A 14,122-nucleotide genomic window follows, 5' to 3' on the forward strand; every position below is an offset into this window, starting at 1 on the left:
GTATACAAGACTTCCTATATCTCTCAGTTTTGCACATTGGTGCAATCAGTCTCTGACTGAAAGTGCTGCTCTTGATCACCTTCAGGGCGTGTAGTGGGTGAGTGGGATTGGTCATTATTGAACCCAGTTTTTTCAGAGTTCTGGCCTCTGCCACCTGCTGGACCGTTAGTTGCTCAGCCCCGACCACTGAGCCGGCCTTCCTGATCAGCTTGTCCAGTCTGTTTTTGTCCGCTATGCGGGCGCCTTCACCCCAACAGGCCACAGCAAGAAACAGAGCACTGGCCACCACTGAATTGTAGACACTGCACAGCAGGGGTTGGCAGATGTTGAATGACCTTAGCCTCCTTAAGAAATACAGTCGACTTTGTCCCTTCCTGTACACCGCCTCCATATGACTCTTCCGGTCCAGCTCACTGTCAAGCTGCACACCAAGGTACCTGTGGTTGGCGACCACCTCCACCTCAGTGCCCCTGATGGTGATTGGTATGATCAGTACTTGTGTCACTGATAAACACTGGGGATTTGCACCGTCTCCTGTCTCTCTGTGTCCCTCACCCTCACTCTCTCTCATCTCCAGGCTGGGCCGTGTCGGTCTCACAGATTCTGGAACCGAGGATCTCGCCTCCGCTCTCAGTACAAACCATACGGTGACGGAGCTGGAGCTGAGTGGGAATAAACTGGGGAATTCTTGAGTGAAACTGATGTCTGCGGCTCTGAGGAACCCGCACTGTAAAATACAGAATCTGGGGTAAGTCCCAGATTGTGAGAGATTGTGTTTACATTCACTGGGTGTCTGACTCTATCTGAGTTAGATAGAGCTCTAGGGGCTAGTGGAATCAAGGGATATGGGGAGACGGCTGGCACGGGTTATTGATTGGTGACGATCAGCCATGATCACAATGAATGGCGGTGCTGGCTCAAAGGGCCGAATGGCCTCCTCCTGCACCTGTTGTCTATGTATCTATGACACAGAACATTAATATGATCAGTAATTGTGTCACTGATAAACACTGGGGATTTGCACCATCTCCTGTCTCTCTGTGTCCCTCATTCTCTCTCATCTCCAGGCTGATGGATGTCGGTCTCACAGATTCTGGAGCCGAGGATCTTGCCTCCGCTCTCAGTACAAACCCCTCACTGACGGAGCTGTGGCTGGGACACAACTCCCTCACTGACCAATGTGTACCCGCTCTCCGCCGCCTTATACTGACCCACCCGAGTCAGGAGCTGATCAGGTGAGTGTTTGTGTTAATGTTTAATGTGATCAAATAACAGGGGATCCGCGACCTTCTCCTGTGATTTTGTTCTGTAAGTGTTGTTGAAATATTAACCCCAGTCCCGGTTATTGACACTGTTGTTTCATCTGTTTATTTCCTCTTTATTCCTCAACTTGTTTCAGTCTGGAGAAGAATAAGTTCAGTGAAGACGGACAGAACCAGCTGAAGAGTCTGCAGGGAATCAGAACCGGACTGAGTGTGGACGTGTAAACATCTCTGGGTGTGAATGTCACCGCCCTGGGGACCGGAATATTGTTGGCCGATTCCCTGCCCTCTCCTTTAAACGGCCGCTCTCCCCTTTAAACGGCCGCCCTCCCTTTTAACGGCTGCCCTCCCCTTTAACGGCCGCCCTCCCCTTTAACGGCTGCCCTCCCCTTTAAACCCCAAAGCTTCCCTGCCCGCTGTCACATGACCCGGGTACGCGGGGCTGCTGCTGATGCCGGATATCCGGTGCTGCCCCCCAGTGGGGGACTAGGGAATTACAGCGGGGGGAACCTGCAGGATCCGGGATGTGACTTTATCATCAGATTCAGATTCAGATTCAGATTCAATTTTAATTGTCATTGTCAGTGTACAATACAGAGACAACGAAATGCATTTAGCATCTCCCTGGAAGAGCGACATAGCAAATGGTTTGAATAAATAATAATAAGTGTCCGGGGGGTGGGGGGGGGGGTGATTGGCAGTCACCGAGGTACGTTGTTGAGTAAAGTGACAGCCGCCGGGAAGAAGCTGTTCCTGGACCTGCTGGTTCAGCAACGGAGAGACCTGTAGCGCCTCCCGGATGGTAGGAGGGTAAACAGTCCATGGTTGGGGTGAGAGCAGTCCTTGGTATTCATCAGCTCCTTCCTACTGTGGATTGATGGTGACAAAAGCAGCAGCAACATTGTTCAAACTGTTCATTCACACCGCAATGTCTGTTACTGCTGTATCGCCTGAAAATCACATGTGAATAGTTAATGACTAAATAACATTGAAATTAGTGGATGTCCAGATTACTGGTATTTGCAGAACACAATAAATACTTGTCAATTACAGACTCACTCCCGCTCGGATCATTGCAAATTTGATCAGAAATATGTGACCGTCCCAATCTCCCCAATATTTGCTTCACTCCTTTCTACCCCTCCCCTCCCAAACCTTTCTCCACTGCTTTCTCCCTGTTTATCCTCAGGCATTCTCCCCCTATCTTTACCATACTCCTGATCAATCATCAGCCTTCTCCCCTCCCACACCCCCTCCCGTACCCCCCCTCTTGTACCCCCCCTCCTCCTCCCCCCTCCTGTACCCCCCTCCTGTACCCCCCTCCTGTATCCCCCCTGTACCCCCCTCATGCTCCCCACCTCCTCCTCCCCCCTCCTGTACCCCCCTCCTGTACCCCCCCCTCATGCTCTCCACCTCCTCCTCCCCCCTCCTGTACCCCCCTCCTGTACCCCCCTCCTGTACCCCCCCTCCTGCTCCGCCCTCCTGCTCCCCCCTCCTGCTCCCCCCTCCTGCCCCCACGTCCTGCTCCGCCCCTGTTCCCCCCTCCTGCTCCCCCTTCGTGCGCCCCCCCTCCTGACCTCCCCTTCCTACTCTCTCCCTTCTGCTCCCCCTCCTGCTCTGCCCCTCTCCTGCTACACCCTCCTGCTACCACCCTCATGCTCCCCCTCCTTCTACCACCTCCTTCTCCCCCCTCCTGCTACCACCCTCCTGCTCCCTCCTCCTTCTCCCCCCCTGCTCCCCCTCTCTCCTGCTCCCCCTTCCTGCTACCACCCTCCTGCGCCCCCTCCTTCTAGCCCCTCCTGCTCCCCCTTTGTGCGCCCCCCTCCTGTCCTCTCCTCCTACTCTCTCCCTTCTGCTCCCCCTCCTGCTCCGCTCCCCTCCTGCTACACCCCTCCTGCTACCATCCTCTTGCTCCCCCCTCCTCCTACCCCCCTCCTTCCCCCCCTCCTGCTCCCCCTCCTGCTTAACCCCCTCCTGCTTTCCCCCTCCTTCTTTCTCCCCCAAGCTGGCTTCCTCCCATCTCTTACTCCACCAAGCTGGCTGGCTCCCATTCCCCTTACTCCCCCAAGCTGGCTACCATGGCCTTTGAGAGGAATTGTATCAGTGGGTACAAAGTTTCTTTCGGCCACCCTTTCCTGCTACATTGGTCATCCTGTGTTGATCCACTATGGTTTTATTCCATGAGCCAAAAAGTGTATGGAAGTTGTGAGAGGGGTGGAATGGAGCGCTCTGTTGATTTTCTGCATTTGAGGCCGTATGCTCCTATACTGCCTTCATGATACATATCTATATTACTAAAACTAAGATCTTGACCACTTTCTGACTTTCTGTTTCATGATTTCTGAAAGAACGCCGCCACTTACGGCCGTCATTTTTCCCCACCTCGCAGAGTCCCCCTCCGCCAGATTGGACCGGAGGATTTTTCCCAACGATGAAAAATCAGAGTTATTAATTTTTTTTAAAAATATCGCCATTCTCTCTGCTGCCCCCGCTGACTATAAAATCCAGACGTGTCGTGCCTCATTCAGTCTCTGTGAGATGGAGGAAGCGAGAGGGTCACGGGTCACTGAGCTGCGAATAACACTGAACGCACGTCTACTCGACGGTGAATCCCCTCCATGTGGTTGTAAAGTGTTTGTCAAATTGTCTTGGCTTTTAAAAAAATGTTTTCAGAAAATGTATTGATTGTAAATTGTTTGAAAAATTGTTTGTCTTGGTTTTTGAAATGGTTGCAACAGTTTTTGGATGGATACAGTGTAAATAAACATTTTATTAAATCAGGACTGTGCTTAATTGCAACATTGGCGCTCACCCCATGACTTTCGCATAGTGACAAGATTGCGCCGATTACGCCATTTCCGGTTAGCGGCAAGCTGGCATTGCGTGCGTCATTTCCGGTTCGTGGCAAGAAGTGAAAAGGCCACGTCATGATGCCGCGGAGCAGGCAGGGAAATCGCTATCAAAATATGGAGGGGATCGGGGGACAGGGACTCACACAATGTTTTGCCGGCCGTGGGCGCGCGCATGCACACACACTCACACACACACACACACACACACGCGCGCGCGAGGCTTCGGAGGCTCAATCCAGCGCAAAATTCAGCTCATCTCTGCCTGTCCCGCCGGGTTAACCTACAGCTTCTCCGCGCTGGCCATATTTGCCGCAAGTAAGTTAACCTGGCGGGTCAGGCAGAGTTGAGCTGTGCTGAGCGCTGCTTCTCTGCGCTGGCTATGGTCCTGGGGGTACAGCTCCTGTCTGACTCCCGACCTCTCTGGCCACCCGTCGGGGGGGGGGGGCACTCGGGTGCTGATGGGACAGGACCGGTGACCCGGGGTCGATCCTGGCTGCAGATGTGGCGTAGGTCTGTGCCACATCTTCCTCCTCCAATCACCGCTCTCTATCTTCAGTCCCACCTCACCTACTCCTCCCTCCTCCAATGATCACGCTGAATCATCATGTCCCGCCCCCATTGCCTGCTGACTGACGTCTCTCTCATCCAATCGGCGCCCTCGATCAGCAGTCCAACCCCCACTGTCTCGCGGAAAGCAGATATTTCACTAGAGATCTACCTACAGCCAGATTTATCACTTCTAAAACTTTTTAGATGCCAAAGGAATCATGAAAAAACACAATTATGCCTTACTAAAAAGAGAGGGAAGGCGAGGGAGGGAAGAATGAGGGAGGAGTGATGATAGAGGGGAGAGAGAGGTATTTTATCTCTTCCTTTCTCTCCCTCATTCTCCCTCTCTCTCGCTCATTTGCTCCCTCTCCCTCCCTCTCTCTCCCTCACTTTCCACCTCCCTCCCTCCCTCTCTATCCCCCCTCTCACTCCCCCTCTCTCCCCCTATCACTCTCTCCCTCTCTGTCCCCCCATCTCCCACTCCCTCCCCCTCTCTCCCCTATCACTCTCTCCCTCTCTGTACCCCCTCTCCCACTCCCTCATTTTCTCTCTCCCTCTCTGCCCCTCTCTCCCTTTCTTTCTTCCCTCTCTCCCCTCTCCCTCTCTCCCATTTCCTCCCTCTCTCACCATCCTCTCCCCTCTCTCTCCCCCTCTCCCTCTCCCTCACTTACCCTCCCTCTCTTCCTTTCTCCCTCCCCCTCTCTCCCCCTCTCTGTCCCCCCTCCCCCTTTCTCCCTCTCTCCCTCCCACTCTCTCCCCCTCTCTCTCCCCCTCGCCCCTCTCCCTCCTTCTCTGTGGGCTTACGTACCAGCCAGCGTTTGAGCGTGATGGGGTTGATATTGAAGTCACGGACCAGTCCCAGCCCGTGGTACAATGTACTCTAGACAGCTTTGCATCTGTGGAGAACAGACACATATCACACACTCACACACACAAGCACATAAAGTCCTCTCCCCCTCCCTCTCCCCTTCTCTCCCTCTCCCTCTCGTTCCTCTCTCTCTCTCCCCTCTCTCTCTCTCCCCTCCCCCTCTCTCCCTCCCCCTCTCTCTCCCTCCCCCTCTCCTTCCCCCTCCCTATCCCCTCTCTCCCCCTGTCCCTCCCCCTCTCTGTACCACCCCCTCCCTCTCCCCCTCCCTCTCTCCGCTCTCTCTCTCCCCTCTCTCTCTCCCCTTACCTCATTTGGAGCCCACTGCCAGACGTCAAAGGTTGGGGTTTTCAATGCCTCGATTGTTTCAGGGGAGAGAGTGCACTGGGTTAGAGGGAGAGGGAGAGGGAGAAGGGAGGAGAGAGAGGGGGAGATAGGTGGGGAGGAAGGGAGAGAGGGAAAGGAAGGGGGAGAGCGAGAGAGGAAGGGAGGACGGGAGAGAGGGAGAGGGAGATGGAGGGGGGATAGGGTGAGGGAGAAAGGACAGGTTAATATCACAGAGATAACTTCCTCCCTCCTCACCATTCATCAGATGGGAATAGGTGTAGGGAAGGGTGTAGAGGAGGAGGTTACAAAGACAGCGGGAGGGGAGGAGAGGGGGGGGGGGGGTAGAGGGGAGGGGAGGAGAAGGGAGTAGAGTAGAGGGGAGAAGGGAGGATAGAAGGTAGGGGAGGGGAGGAGAGGGGAGGGGAGGGGATTCCTACCTTCGGGTACGAGGGTATATCTCGTCGTGGGGTGAGTTTTCGACAATGGGGGACAGGGGGAAACACAGATCCATGGAGGGCTACGGGAGAAGAGATAGGGAGACGTCAGCTCAACAATTACCCCTTCACCCCCCCTCTCCTCTCCTCTCCCGTCCCCTCACCTTCCCTCCTCTCCCCTCCCCTACCATCCTCTCTCCTCCTCTCCTCTCCCCTTCCCTCCTCTCCCCCCCTCTCTCCTCCCCTCCCCTCCTCTCCCCTCCCCTCCCCTCCTCTTTCCTCCTCTCCTCTCTCCTCTCCCGTCCCCTCCCGTCTCCTCCCGTCCCCTCCCCTCCTCTTCCCTCCCCTCCCCTCCCCATATTGAATGGCGGTGCAGGCTGGGAGGGCCGAATGGCCTACTCCTGCACATATTGCCGATTTTTGATGAGTATTGGTTTTTACCTCTTCACCAGTTCCTCCTGCAGAATCTCGATCTCTCTTTGGCATTTCTTCATCTCCACTCTCCTCCCGCTCTCCGCTGGAAAACAAGCGGTGGAATTCCCCTTTAGTTCAAAGACACAGCGAAGAAACAGGCCCTTCGGCCCATCTAGTCCGTGCCGCACATATAAAACCAGGGAGCCCAGCGTAGGTTCACCAGGTTAATTCCCGGGATGGCGGGGCCGTCATATGCTGAGAGAATGGAGCGGCTGGGCTTTTATACTCTGGAGTTTAGAAGAATGAGAGGGTGTCTTAGCTGTACTCGCTAGAATTTAGAAGATTGAGGGGGCATCTTATAGAAACTTACAGAATTCTTAAGGGGTTGGACAGGCTAGATACAGGAAGATTGTTCCCGATGTTGGGGAAGTCCAGAATAAGGGGTCACAGTTTAAGGATAAGGGGGAAATCTTTTAGGACCGAGATGAGAAAAACATTTTTTACAGAGAGAGTGGTGAATCTGTGGAATTCTCTGCCACAGAAGGTAGTTGAGGCCAGTTCATTGACTATATTTAAGAAGGAATTAGACGTGGCCCTTGTGGCTAAAGGGATCAGGGGGTATGGAGAGAAGGCAGGTACAGGATACTGAGTTAGATGATCAGCCATGATCATATTGAATGGCGGTGCAGACTCGAAGGGCCGAATGGCCTACTCCTGCACCTATTTTCTATGTTTCTATCTCATTGAAACATATAAGATTATTTAGGGTTAGGACACGCTAGAGGCAGGAAACATGTTCCCGATGTTGGAGTCCAGAACCAGGGCCCACAATTTAAGAATAAGGGGTCGGCCATATAGAACGGAGATGAGGAAACACTTTTTCTCACAGAGAGTTGTGAGTCTGTGGAATTCTCTGCCTCAGAGGACGGTGGAGACCGGTTCTCTGGATGCTTTCAAGAGAGAGCTAGATAGGGCTCTTAAAGATAGCAGAGTCAGAAGATATGGGGAGAAGGAAGGAACGGGGTACTGATTGGGGATGATCTCATCCAAAGGGACAATTTACTGAAGCCTTTTAGCCGCACGTCTTTGGACCATCCTGTCTGTGCAGATTTTGCACGTGCTCCCCGTGACCTGCGTGGGTTGTCTCCGGGTGCTCCGGTTTCCTCCCACACTCCAAAGACGTGCGGGTTTGTAGGTTAATTTGCTTCGGTAAAATTGTAAATTGCCCCCAGTGTGTGTGTAGGATAGTATTAGTGTGCGGGGATTGCTGGTCGGCACGGCTCGGTGGGCCGAAGGGCCTGTTTCCGCGCTGTATCTCTAAAGTCTAAAGTCTCCAAAATTAGGTAGCATCTTTGGAGAACGTGGACAGGTACAAAGTGCTGGAGTAATTCAGCGGGTCAGGTAGCATCTTTGGAGAACGTGGACAGGTACAAAGTGCTGGAGTAACTCAGCGGGTCAGGCAGCATCTCTGTGGAGAACGTGGACAGGTACAAAGTGCTGGAGTAATTCAGCGGGTCAGGCAGCATCTCTGGAGAGAAGGAATGTGCGACATTTCGGGATGAGACCATTCTCCCTTCTCATATCCTTCTCTTTCAATATTATTTCCAGGGGCTTAAAGTTCCCTCATGGGGGCTGGTAAGTGTCTCTGTCTCCTCCCCTTCCCCCTCCCCACCGGCCCCCTACACCCCCTCTCCCCGTCTTTGTAACCCCATTGAAAGGGTCTGTTTCCGCGCTGTACCTCTGAACTAAACTAGTGTGTGAACCGGCGATCGATGGTCAGCACAGACTCGGTGGGCCGAAGGGCCAGTTTCCGCGATGTATCTCTAAAACTAAACACAGCAACTTGTTGGTGATCTTGTTACTGAACATGTTCCATACCTTTCAGCCTGCGCTCCAACAGGGTGAGTTTACTGCGGAAATCCCTCTAGATCTCATCCATTTTCAGATACCTGGGAGTCGGCAAAGAGGGAGGGGGGCGGGGGAATGTGAGGAAATATATATTTAATATCGAGACAAACATGCTGGAGTAACTCAGCGGGAAGTGCAGCATCTCTGGAGAGAAGGAATGGGTGACGTTTCGGGTCGAGGCCCTTCTTCAGTGAGAGTCGGAGCAGAGGGAGACACACAGAGATAAGGAGGTGTGAGGTGTGAAAACGGGACAGGGGGGCTGGAGATCGAGGAAGATGATGGTTGGATGAAGGTGACAAGAAACCAAACAGATAAAATATAACCTGAGACCAGGATCGCCAACTTTCCTGTTCCCAAATATGGGACTCCACTAGGGGCGCTGCACTGGCAGCAGCCTCTGTTATTTCTATCTTTTTTTTATTTTTAGTCTAAAGTCTGTTTTAGGGGGAAACTTTCACTTTTCTATGTGGGGGAGGGGGGCAGGGTAAGGGGGAAACCGTCTCCCAGTCTCTTCCTGGCGGGGACGCGACTATTTCTCCGAGTCGCGTCCTCGCCCCCCACCTCGCGGCCTACCAGCTGGATCGGAGCGGCCTTTCCTGCCGGGGACCGGGACAGGACCAGGACTGCTACAGCGGCGGCGCAGCGCTGGAGTCACCGCGGAGCGGGCGATGCCTACCTGGGTCGCCGCTTGGAGCTCCGGAGCGTTGGGCCGTTGCTCCAACATCGTGGAGCCCTGGTGCGGAGAGCTTCCAACGCGGGCGGCGCTGAACAACATCGTGGAGTCCTGGGTCGCCTCGCAGAGGGCTTACAGCAGCAATTCTCCACCCGGCGCGACCTACGGACATTGGAAGCCGCCGACTCTGTGTCCACGCCGATGAGGACGTCCCGCAGCCCCAACGTCGGACTTACAACCCCCCGGCGAGCGGTCCTGGACATAGGGCCGCCCGTAGCTGCAACTGCGGAGGGCTTGGGGAGGCCCTGACCACGGGGAACAGTGGAGGAAGAGATTAACTTTGGTGCTTTCCCACACAGTGGGAAACTTTGATTCTGCTGTGTGGGAATGTTTTGTGTTAAATTCTATAGTGTGTTGTGTCCTGTTTATTTTTATTGTATGGCTGTATGGGAATTCATTTCACTGTGCCATCTGGCACATGTGGCAATTAAATCTATCTTAAATCTATCTTGAATCTTGACAAAAGGTCAAAATACGGGACAAATGCCCCGACGGCAATCCGTTGGCCGACTGGGCCGTGGCTGGGTGAATTATGAGTTGGCCCGGGTGCTGGACTGCACACAAAGCCCAGCCGGCGGGCCAGCTGAGGAGTTTTGGCCCAGTGCCCCGTCCAACTTGTGAATCGGCGATCAGCCGGCGAGAAGGAGGGGTGATGGTGGTGTCGGCGGTCAGTGAAGGACCGAAGGTTGGACAGCTGGCCGGGCTCTGCCGACCGACCGACGGGGCCACGGGCGAGGCACTGCTGCTGCTGCAGCTGCACTCCATGGGCTGCACTACTTCAGGGACGGGCGAGGCGGGCCGGACGATTCGACAATCCGCTGGACCCGAGTAGTAGCGGTCAAATATGGGACAAGGGCGGCCCTGTACGGGATGTCCCGGCTAATATCGCTTGGCCGTCCGAAGGCGAGGGGGGGGGGGGGGCGACCGGACGGGATCAGACTGCCAGTTGGACTTCATGTCTAATCCAGGTAAGTTGTGGAGGGGGGTGCGGCGTCCGCCCGGGGGGCGAGCAGACGCTGCTGCGGCGGGGCCCAAACCTTCTTCCACCCGCTCATCCCCGCCACCCCCGCCCCAACAACCTCTCTCTCACCCCCCCCCCACACTTCTCTCCCCCCCACCTCTCTCTCTCCCCCCACCCACCTCTCCCCCCACCTCTCCCCTCTCTCCCCTCCCCTCTATCCCCTCCCCTCTCTCTCCCCTCCCCTCTCTCCCCCTCCCCTCTCCCCCCTCTCCTCTCTCTCCCCCTCCTCTCTCTCCCCCTCCCCTCTCTCTCCCCCCTCCCCTCCTCATCCCTACCCCTCCCTCTCTCCCCCTCCCTCCCCTCTCTCCCCTCATCTCCCCTCCCTGTCTACCCCTCCCCCTCCCTCCCTGTCCTCCCCCTCCCCTGTCTCCCCCTCCCCTGTCTCCCCCTCCCCTCTCTCCCCCCTCCCCTCTCTCCGCCCTCCCCTCTCTCCCCCCCTCCCTCTCTCTCCCCCTCTCTGCCTCTCCCCCTCCCCTGTCTCCCCCTCCCCTGTCCCCCCCCCCTCTCCCCCCTCCCCTCTCTCTCTCCCTCCCTCTTTCCCCCTCCCCTACCTCCCCCTCCCCTCTCTCCGCCCTCCCCTCTCTCCCCCCTCCCCTCTCTTCCCCCTCCCCTCTCTCCCCCCTCCCCCTCCCCCCTCTCCCATTCTCCTCCCCCCTCCCCTCTCCCCCCCTCCCCTCTCTCCCCCCTCCCATCTGCCCCCCTCCCTCTCTACCCCTCCCCTCTCTTCCCCCTCCCCTCTCTACCCCCCTCCCCTCTCCCCCCTCCCCTCTCTCCCCCTTCCCTCTCTCCCCCTCCCCTCTCTACCCCCCTCCCCTCTACCCCTCCCCTCTCTACCCCCCTCCCATCTCCCCCTCCCCTCTCTCCCCCTCCCCTCTCTCCTCCCCTCCCCTCTCTCCCCCCTCCCCTCTGCCCCGCTCCCCTCTGCTCCCCTCCCCTCTCTACCCCTCCCCTCTCTTCCCCCTCCCCTCTCTACCCCCCTCACCCGCTCCCCCCTCCCCTCTCTCCCCCTCCCCTCTCTCCTCCCCTCCCCTCTCTCCCCCCTCCTCTCTCCTCTCTCTCCCCCTCACCTCTTCCCCTTCCTCTCTCCCCCTCCCCTCTCCCCACTCCCCTCTCCCCTCCCCTCCCCCCTCCCCACTCCCCCCTCCCCTCTCCTCCCCTCTCCCCTCCCCTCTCTTTCCCCCTCCCCTCTATTCCCCCTCCCCTATCTCCCCCTCCCCTATCTCCCCCCCTCCCTCTCTCCCCCTCCCTCTCCCCCCCCCCCCTCTCCCCCCTCCCCCCTCTCCCCCCCCTCCCTCTCCCCCCTCCCCTCTCTCCCCCCTCTCCTCCCTCCCCCCCATCTCACCCCCCCCCATCTCACCCCCCCTCCCTCCTCTCTCCCCCCTCCACTCTCTTCCCCCTCCCCTCTCTTCCCCCTCTGACCCGTATACAGCCACTGTGATAGTGAGCGGCAGCGAGGTACAACTAGAAGTTGACACTGGAGTTCCATGGACTATCGTACCAGAAGAAGTCTTCAGAATACTCAGTCAGGACCACAAACTAGATCCCCATAGCCTCAAGCTGAAATCCTACACAGGTGAGAAGATAGACATTTACAGACAAGCAGCGGTACAGGTACAGCTCGAACCTCACAGGAAGCCAGAAACACTGACCCTAGTGGTACTAAGGAAAGGTGCAAGCCTAATGGGGCGAGACTGGTGAGGATGTACCCTGGATTGCTGTCAAATATGGCGAGCCAGAACACGACGGATTCAAGCCTAATCCCACCCAGTAGTGCAAAATGCCATGAGCTCAATACTCCACAAGCACGCCAAGCTGTTTGATAACGGCATCCATGGAGTACTGAAGGGATACCAAGCCAAAGTGTATCCACAAGATGAAAACAATGGGGCAAAGTTTTACAAGGCAGCCCATGTTTCATATGCTGCTAGAAAGCAGATTGATGCCACATTGGATGACTTGTTGCAGGATGGCATTAGCAAGCTGGTGAAGACAACATATTTCGCATGGCCGATCATCGATGTTACGAAACCGGATGGGAGCATGAGAGTCTGTGGCAATTACAAGCTCACAGCAAATAAGTTGCTGAAAGTGGAACAGTATCCACTTCCAACGTTGAAGGATCTCCTGCAGGAACTAGAATGAGGAGCAAAGTTCTCTAAACTAGACCTCTCCCATGCCTATCATCAGATAGAGTTAGACCCTGATGCTCGGAAGTTGAGCACAATCAATACACACAAAGGTCTCTTCGAGTATACCAGGTTACACTTTGGGATATCCAGCGCACCAGCCATGTTCCAGAGAACAATGGCTAGTGGATATTCCCATGTGCAAGCCGTATCTGGGTGATATCATCATCAGCGGAAGGACTGACGAAGAGAACCTCAGGAACCTGGAAGTGATCCTGTGAAGACTTGAGACCAGTGGGTTACGTCTGAAGAAAGAGAATTGTGCACTGATGTAAGTCAGTCGAATATCTCAGACATCGACTGAACAAGAATGGTTTTCGTCCTCTTCAAGACAAAGTTGACTCGGTGGGGGAAGCAAAGTGGCCTGTGAACCAAAGCCAACTCCAGGCACACCTCAGCTTACTTGGGTATTACAGGAAGTTTATACCCAACCTGTCACAGGAGATTGCACCGTTGACTCTAATGCTGAATGATGAGTACAGATCAGCAGATTCAAAGAGTGGGAGGAGAAGCAGCAAGCCTGATCCCATGTTCACATGGGGAAAGGAACAAGAGCAGGCATTCCAGAGATCCAAGTGTCTTCTTCAGAGTGATAGTGTGCTGATGCATTACGATCCAGCCAAAACAATCTTGTTCCAAACTGATGCAAGCCCCTATGGCTTAGGTGTTGTGATAAGCCATGTGGATTCAGATGGACAAGAACATCCGATAGCTTTTGCTTCACTCACTCTCAAGCCCAGCAAAGTGAACGACGCATAATATGAAAAGGGGGGTTCATCCATAACTTTGGACGGAAGAAGTTCCACAAGCAGCTACAGGGGAGGTCTTTCACCATTGTGACTGATCACAAGCCTCCGATGGGATTCTTTGGAGACCACAAGCCTGCCAGCCCAATGGCCTCTGCTCACGTAGCAATATACCATATAAAACTGTCTGCCTACAGTTACAAGATAGTCCATCGAGAAGGCAAGAAGGCAACACCAGAATGCAAATGCGTTGTCGCGCTTTCCGATCCACGAAGAAGAGTCTTCATGGAATCATCCTGAGCTCGCGGAGCTCGATGAAGCACCAGAGGCACACTTCAACTTGCTCACCGATCTGGACACATGTCCCGTTGATGCACAGGAAGTGAAGAGAGCCACCAAGAAGGACTGAGTTCTTTCCAAAGTGAAGAACCACATCGTGGAAGGATGGCCAAGAGCAAGGATTCTTCCAGAAGAAGTAAAGCCCTTTGCCAGCAAGAAAGAAGAGCTGTCAGTGGAGGATGACATAATCCTGTGGGGATCACGAGTGGTCATTCCAGATAATCTGGAGATGAGGACTAGAATCCTTGAAGAACTGCATGGCACACACCCTGGCATTGTGAAAATTAAGGCATTGGCAAGATCATACGTATGGGGGCCAGGAATCAACAAAGAGTTGGAACAACAGGTGAGAAATTGTCCAAGTTTCAGCAGAGTCAACATTGCAGCTCAGATCCATCCACGAGGGTTTCCTGAGAGACCGTGGAATAGGATTCACTGTGACTATGCCAGCCTCGACGAGGAGAATTTGCTGATTGTGGTCGATGA

The 14,122-nt window shown here is 55.0% G+C and overlaps 2 long non-coding RNA genes across 3 annotated transcripts in view; both read right to left on the reverse strand.

The window, feature by feature from the left end:
* Nucleotides 1-1,671: 1,671 nt before the first annotated feature.
* LOC116967556 overlaps nt 1,672-14,122 on the reverse strand; it is a 13,289-nt gene continuing 838 nt past the window's right edge. The window contains exons 2-3 of the long non-coding RNA XR_004410262.1: nt 9,185-9,187; nt 1,672-1,748 (exon numbers count right to left, since the gene is read on the reverse strand). This is a non-coding gene — a long non-coding RNA (uncharacterized LOC116967556). The remainder of the gene's footprint in view (nt 1,749-9,184; nt 9,188-14,122) is intronic.
* Nucleotides 5,834-8,663, reverse strand: LOC116967555. Of its 2 annotated transcripts, none has more exons than XR_004410261.1 (3): nt 8,582-8,663; nt 6,293-6,372; nt 5,834-5,912 (listed from the first exon to the last, which is right to left on the reverse strand). It is a non-coding gene; the product is annotated as an uncharacterized LOC116967555 (long non-coding RNA). The 2 variants fall into 2 exon arrangements; XR_004410260.1 differs by lacking the exon at nt 8,582-8,663 and adding an exon at nt 6,731-6,768.

This window comes from Amblyraja radiata, chromosome 40 (genome assembly GCF_010909765.2).
Source record: "Amblyraja radiata isolate CabotCenter1 chromosome 40, sAmbRad1.1.pri, whole genome shotgun sequence".
Taxonomy (NCBI): domain Eukaryota; kingdom Metazoa; phylum Chordata; class Chondrichthyes; order Rajiformes; family Rajidae; genus Amblyraja; species Amblyraja radiata.